Here is a 7,642-nt window from a genome sequence, read left to right on the forward strand (position 1 = left end):
AGAGCCAAACCAAATCTACATCAGGAAGTGTTAACGCACCCTAGAAACACTTGATACTAAAAGAAAAGCCTGTATTTCAGTCTATTTAACGGCTCAAATGTTTCCCAATTGGGATTTAAGTGTACAATTGGACAGTGATTCTTAAACTATGGCTCAAGTTCAAGCTCTTAGACTGATACACATGTAATTTTAGTCATTATTTTCAATTCCTCTTTCATTGCTGTTTTAGTATGGGTCTAAAGTCAGGCCTGGTTTACATTTAGTTCTGGTTTAGCTTTGGTTTTGACCTGATTTAGTCCAGTTTTAATCCTCCTGTAATCCTAAATTGTTAAATAGGCTGTAGCTTTTAGCGTAAACGCATAATATTTTCTGCGGTGGACAAATTAGGTCTGTCTTCTGTTATGAGAGTGTTCCGACTTGGGGATCGTGCCAGCAGAATATGAAATCGAGGACGGAATATGAAGGAAGGGGACCCGTATCAGCTGCGTTTTGTAAAAGGGATCACGCCTTTGATCTGTAAATAAATATTCACATCTGGCTCCTATCTCCAGCAACAATACAGGACTCTCTAATCCAGGCTTCTCTGTGATGTCAGGCCCGTGTCGTGTTCCAGAGGGAAAGACTTGGACGAGGCGCGAGAAGGTGTCCTCGGATCTGGAGCGAGGTACAGCGACGTCCTGAGCGGGTCTGGGATTCATTTGGGCCATCTTTTTTACACCGTTGTCAAGGGGGAAATGAAAGACATAGTACATAGCAACAAGAAGTGACCAAGAAAGCAAACCTCCACCAAGGCATTTCTGTGTATCGAGATTGAAATAATATGTTCTTTGTCATTGCTTTTTGACTTTCTGTAATATTTTTGTGTTACGTTGGTTGCGAAATACAAATCTTTCCCTTTTAAGCTTTCATAAACTCCTTAGAGAATGATAAATAATAATAATACATTTTATTTACAGAAGCCTTGTGCTTTTCAGAACACTGTTTTTTAATGAACAGTCAATTTAAAGAACAATAAGTTACATACTGTTATTTATGTCTCGGTCTGTGAGAAAAATATAGGTCTATATGGAGTAGAAGATTGATATGACTTAATAGAAAGTGCTACTTAAAAGGGGGGAAAATATTCTCAAGTTGAAAGAAAACATTGAGAACAAAGAGGAACGCTTCACCTTCAGGCAATGATGGATAGAGAGGAAAAAATGCTGAAAGATGTGCGCTTTGGTGAAGGGAACATCAGTGTATAATAAAATACAACAAACCAAGGCACTTATATAATGCTCATATCATCTTAAATGCTGTATTAGTATTGCATGTCTCAATGGATGTGTTGGTACTTTTTTCTTTTTTTTGTATTTATAGGAAAACCTTTTTTGATAAGAACATTACTCGTAGAAATGTATTCAAGACGTGGGCCGGATGTCAACCTGCTCGTTATTATATAGATAAATATACGATCATTATGCTCATTATGGGTTCTATTATTCATAAATACTGGACTGAGATTAATGAGGCACTGCAGACTGTCTTCAACACCAACACTCCATTTGACTTTAAAAAACATTATTATTACTTACTGTGTATTTACACTTCTCGGATATTAAAAAAAAACAATGGAAATTATGAATAGATACCTGCGTAATATATAATATTGCAAGCAATAACAAATAAATTTACTAAGCCTATTAAGGACTGGACTGAAATAACTGAAAATTTTACTTTACTTTGAATTTAAATATGTAAAGATTTACCAGGCACTGGGACAGATGGGGTCAATACAAAGGGGGACAAAATACCTGACTGACATTTTATTCTATTTTTTTATTCTTTTGGCTACTCTATTAGCTGTTTTTATTTTATTGTATTAGGAAATGAGAGGTTTTGTCTATAGTTTTTGTTTATAAGAGTTTTGTTCATAAGAGTTCTTCTATTAAGAGTGTTTCTAAACTTCCTGTTATCTGTCCTTTTCCTCTGTATCTACCTGCGTTGCAACAGTGAAATTTCCCCATGTGTGGACAATAAAGAAATATCTTATCTTATATCTTATATCTTATCTTCTGATTCTCTGTCCTTGTCTTTTTGTCTTGTCCATATTGGATAAATAAGAAGAACTACTTGCTTCTGAAAACCTCCAAGTCTCCCTTTTGTACAGGTAACACCCTAAACACATCAACATGTCCCCCCGAGTGTGTGTGTGATAAAGGGTGACTGAACGACAAGGTGGGGAGCACGTGTCTCCTGCCGCACTTCCAGCTGCCCTCCGCCTCAGCACAAGTGGCAAACGCTGCAGAGAGCTGGCATTCGAAACATCTGTGCGGCCAGACTACCGGTGGAGGGGCCCCGGAGACCTGGCCGCACCAGCCTCTTTTGAACTGCAGATCCAAATACGCCGCACTTATTGGAATGGCATGTACCAGCCATTCTGAAGGGGATCCTCTCTGCTAAGACCTTTGATGTGCACCACTGTATCCAAAGCAGGCAATTCTCGCGGCTCTCTGTTTTCCATTTACAGAAAGAAAAAAAAATTGTTTGATTCTGTGCAAAGGGATTTTTGAAGTAAAGCAGACAAAGGACAGATTTGCATGGTTGTGACGGCTCTGCTCAGTGGACTAAAAAGAGCGACTGAAACACAAGAGGTTTGCGAGCATCATCGGGACAATGTCTTTGCAAGGAATAAACCACATTAACTTGATGATAACCGCACAGCAGTTGGCTGATAATCAAGACGGATGTCATGATGCGGATACAGCTCTATCTGAACTACACTGATCCAAACAATCACACTAACACTCTTAAAAATACAAAAATGCGAGAATCCTATGAGAATTGCCAGTGCTTTCAAATCAAGTTCTGTTTTCATTTGATCTTGAATGTCTCTTTTAAATGTACTGTACATGTTTTTATGATTTGCGTGCCTCTACTTTTTCACTTTGCCTCAGGTCAGAGGTCAGTGGGTTTTACCTGCATAAAGGTTAATACATGAATAAAACATTAAGAAAGGCAGGTATATTTGCAGAGAACAATAAGCATAAAGCAAATTATGCTTGTTTCAAAACTTTTTTGTCATGTGTTTCCCTTAAATTGTCGCACACCGTTCTGCGTATGCCCAATATGAAGCCAAGACTGGCCTATTAAATTATTGTTTTAAGAAAAAATAATAAGAATATATATAATAAGAAATCATTAAAGGATACATAATATACTAAATCAACTGTAATGAGCTTTTAATCTTGTTACAACTGTAAAGTTATATTTTGATTGATTCTTGCATGTTTTAGTAATCCTTTTTTGTCTTACAACTGAGGTTCAATTGCTCAAGATTGACTATTTTCACCTATCCCCTATCCCCGCCCACATCCCTGTACTTACAATTATTTTCTATATTAAGACCCCATTTTCAAAAATAGAAACATGTAAATCTGAATCTGCTGCTTCTTATAGTGAAATGTCCCATGAAGAGGCGGGGCTTTTGAACAGGAAGTTAATGAACCTTTTTCTCTTGAGTCAGTTTAGATCAATATTGTGTTTTACAGTTAACAAAATGCTAAAATAAGATCTCCTTAAGGTGTAGTTTAATGCAAAATGCCAGAAAATATGTCTCCTTTAAGAATGTAAAATGTATGCCATCTTTTTTTTAAATCTAAAATCATTCCTAGGTATAGCCTTACCCTGTAAGCCCAGGGGTCCCCATACCCCTGTTTGAGAAACACTGCTTTACAGAACAAGGGAAAATTCAAAGCACAATACAACATCAAAAAATCTAAAATCATTCTAAAACCCATTATATAAAAGAAGATCCAATCCTTTCAGACATACACCTAAACTGAATTGTTTTGAGCTATAGATGTTCACGATATGCGAAAGTTTTGAGCACATCACACAATTGTATTATTATTTTTTGAATGGTTATTGAAAATATAGCATTACAACATTATTTTGTTTACTTTTGAATTAAATATGATGATATCAGCCAAACCCATCTCCTCCTTGAGCCGACACCTTAACGTGGTGGAGGGGTTTGAGTGCCCGAATGATCCCGGGAGCTATGTTGTCGGGGGCTTCATGCCCCTGGTAGGGTCTCCCAAGGCAAACAGGTCCTAGGTGACGGGTCAGACAAAGATCGGTTCAGAAGCCTCTTATGACGACGACACAATCAAGGCAGTTCACGTCGCCCGGATCGGCGTCACCGGGGCCCCATCCTGGAGCCAGGCCTGGGATGGGTGCTCCATGGCGAGCGCCTGGTGGCCGGGTCTTACCCCACGGGGCCCGGCCGGGCACAGCCCGAAAGAGCGACGTGGGGCCGCCCTCCCGTGGGCCCACCACCCGCAGGAGGATCCATAGGGGGCCGGTGCAGAGAGATCTGGGCGGCAGTCGGCGGCAGGGGCCTCGGCGACCAGATCTCCGGACACAGAGACTAACTCTGGGGACATGGAATGTCACCTCGCTGGGGGGGAAAGAGCCTGAGCTTGTGCGGGAGGTTGAGCGATACCGACTAGATATAGTCGGCCTCACCTCCACGCACAGTTTGGGCTGTGGAACCCATCTCCTCGAGAGGGGCTGGACGCTCCACTTCTCTGGTGTTGCCCGCGGGGAGAGGCGGCGGGCTGGTGTGGGCTTGCTGATAGCCCCTCAGCTCAGCCGCCACGTGTTGGAGTTTACCCCGGTGAACGAGAGGGTCGCGTCCCTCCGCCTTCGGGTGGGGGACAGGTCTCTCACTGTTGTGGCGGCCTACGGGCCGAACAGCAGTGGAGAGTACCCGGCCTTCTTGGAGTCCTTGGGAGGGGTACTGGACAGTGCACCGACCGGGGACTCCGTTGTTCTACTGGGGGACTTCAACGCCCACGTGGGCAATGACAGTGACACCTGGAGAGGGGTGATCGGGAAGAACGGCTTCCCCGATCTGAACCCGAGCGGTGTTCAGTTATTGGACTTCTGTGCTAGCCACGGATTGTCCATAACGAACACCATGTTCAAGCACAAGGGTGTCCATCAGTGCACGTGGCACCAGGACACCCTAGGCCGGAGGTCAATGATCGACTTAGTTGTCGTGTCATCAGACCTCCGGCCGCGTGTCTTGGACACTCGGGTGAAGAGAGGGGCAGAGTTGTCAACCGATCACCACCTGGTGGTGAGTTGGATCCGCTGGCGGAGGAGGAAGCCGGACAGACTTGGCAGACCCAAGCGCATTGTGAGGGTCTGTTGGGAACGTCTAGTGGAGCCCTCTGTCAGTAGGGTATTCAACTCGCACCTCCGGGAGAGCTTCTCCCATGTCCCGGGGGAGGCTGGGGACATTGAGTCCGAGTGGACCATGTTCTCCGCCTCCATTGTTGATGCGGCTGCTCGGAGCTGTGGTCGCAAGGTCTCCGGTGCCTGTCGTGGCGGCAACCCCCGAACCCGGTGGTGGACACCGGAAGTAAGGGATGCCGTCAGACTAAAGAAGGAGGCCTATCAGGCCACTCTGGCTTGTAGGTCTCCGGAGGTCATCGGCGGGTATCGGCAGGCCAAGCGAGCCGCGGCTCGTGCTGTCGCAGAGGCAAAAACCCGGGCCTGGGAGGAGTTCGGGGAGGCCATGGAGGAGGACTATCGGTCGGCACCAAAGAAATTCTGGCAAACCGTCCGGCGCCTCAGGAAGGGGAAGCAGTGTCTCACAAACACCGTTTACGGTGCGGGTGGAGGCCTGCTGACCTCGACTGGGGATGTCGTCGGACGGTGGAAGGAATACTTTGAGGATCTCCTTAATCCCTCAGTCACGTCTTCTGAAGAGGAAGTAGAGACCGGGGACTCGGAGGCTGGCTCATCCATCACCCAAGCTGAAGTCACTGAGGTTGTCCGCAAACTCCTCGGTGGCAGGGCTCCGGGGGTGGATGAGATCCGCCCTGAGTACCTAAAGTATCTGGATGTTGTAGGACTGTCTTGGTTGACACGTCTCTGCAACATCGCGTGGCGTTCGGGGACCGTGCCTCTGGACTGGCAGACCGGGGTGGTGGTCCCTCTGTTCAAGAAGGGGGACCGGAGGGTGTGTTCCAACTACAGAGGGATCACACTCCTCAGCCTCCCGGGTAAGGTCTATTCCAAGGTACTGGAGAGGAGAATCCGACCGATAGTCGAACCTCGGATTCAGGAGGAGCAGAGTGGTTTTCGTCCCGGTCGTGGAACACTGGACCAGCTCTATACCCTCCATCGGGTGCTCGAGGGTTCATGGGAGTTTGCCCAACCAGTCCACATGTGCTTTGTGGATCTGGAGAAGGCTTTTGACCGTGTCCCTCGGGGTGTCCTTTGGGGGGTGCTCCGGGAGTACGGGGTCCGGGGCCCTTTGCTCAGGGCTGTCCGGTCCCTGTATGACCGGAGCAGGAGCTGTGTTCGCATTGCCGGCAGTAAGTCAGACCTGTTCCCAGTGCATGTTGGACTCCGCCAGGGCTGCCCTGTGTCACCGGTTCTGTTCATAATTTTTATGGACAGAATTTCTAGGCGCAGTCAGGGGTCGGAGGGGGTCCGGTTTGGGGACCACAGGATCTCATCTCTGCTGTTTGCAGACGATGTTGTCCTGATGGCTCCATCAAACCCGGACCTGCAACATGCACTGGGACGGTTTGCAGCCGAGTGTGAAGCGGCTGGGATGAGAATCAGCACCTCCAAATCCGAGGCCATGGTTCTCGACCGGAAAAAGGTGGCTTGCCCTCTCCAGGTGGGTGGGGTGTCCTTGCCCCAAGTGGAGGAGTTCAAGTATCTCGGGGTCTTGTTCACGAGTGAGGGAAGGATGGAGCGTGAGATCGACAGGCGGATCGGTGCAGCGGCTGCAGTGATGCAGTCGCTGCATCGGACCGTTGTGGTAAAGAGGGAGCTGAGCCGAAAGGCAAAGCTCTCTATTTACCGGTCGGTCTACGTTCCTACCCTTACCTATGGTCATGAGCTTTGGGTAGTGACCGAAAGAACAAGATCGCGGATACAAGCGGTCGAAATGAGTTTCCTCCGCCGGGTGGCTGGGCGCTCCCTTAGAGATAAGGTGAGGAGCTCGGCCACACGGGGGGAGCTCGGAGTAGAGCCGCTGCTCCTCCACGTCGAGAGGAGCCAGCTGAGGTGGCTCGGGCATCTGTTCCGGATGCCTCCTGGGCGCCTCCCTCGGGAGGTGTTTCAGGCATGTCCCACCGGGAAGAGGCCCCGGGGAAGACCCAGGACACGCTGGAGAGACTATGTCTCTCGGCTGGCCTGGGAACGCCTCGGGATCCCCCCGGAGGAGTTAGAGGAAGTGTCTGGGGAGAAGGAAGTCTGGGAGTCCCTGCTCAGACTGCTGCCCCCGCGACCCGGCCCCGGATAAAGCGGCAGAAGATGGATGGATGGATATCAGCCATTGGCCATAGGCAAGGGGATACAGCACATTAATTTGGTTATTAAGATAAGATACCGGTAACCTTTGTTTTCCAGGGTTGCAACACAGATTAGGCACAGAAGTAAATTATATAAAAAATAAAAAAAAATAACTTATAAAAACATGCGTAGAAAAAACTCTTATAAAAACCTCTTATACTCTTAATAAAAACAATAATAACACTCTTATTTACAGCTGTTCGAGTTGAGATAGAGTAGGCCCAATGTGGCACATCTTGTCCCTTTAGGGCCCTCTCCCGCAGGCCCTGACCTCTAAAGT

This window comes from Eucyclogobius newberryi, unplaced genomic scaffold (genome assembly GCF_026437365.1).
Source record: "Eucyclogobius newberryi isolate DKJ021-1_F unplaced genomic scaffold, fEucNew1.0.hap1 SCAF_8, whole genome shotgun sequence".
Lineage (NCBI taxonomy): Eukaryota > Metazoa > Chordata > Actinopteri > Gobiiformes > Gobiidae > Eucyclogobius > Eucyclogobius newberryi.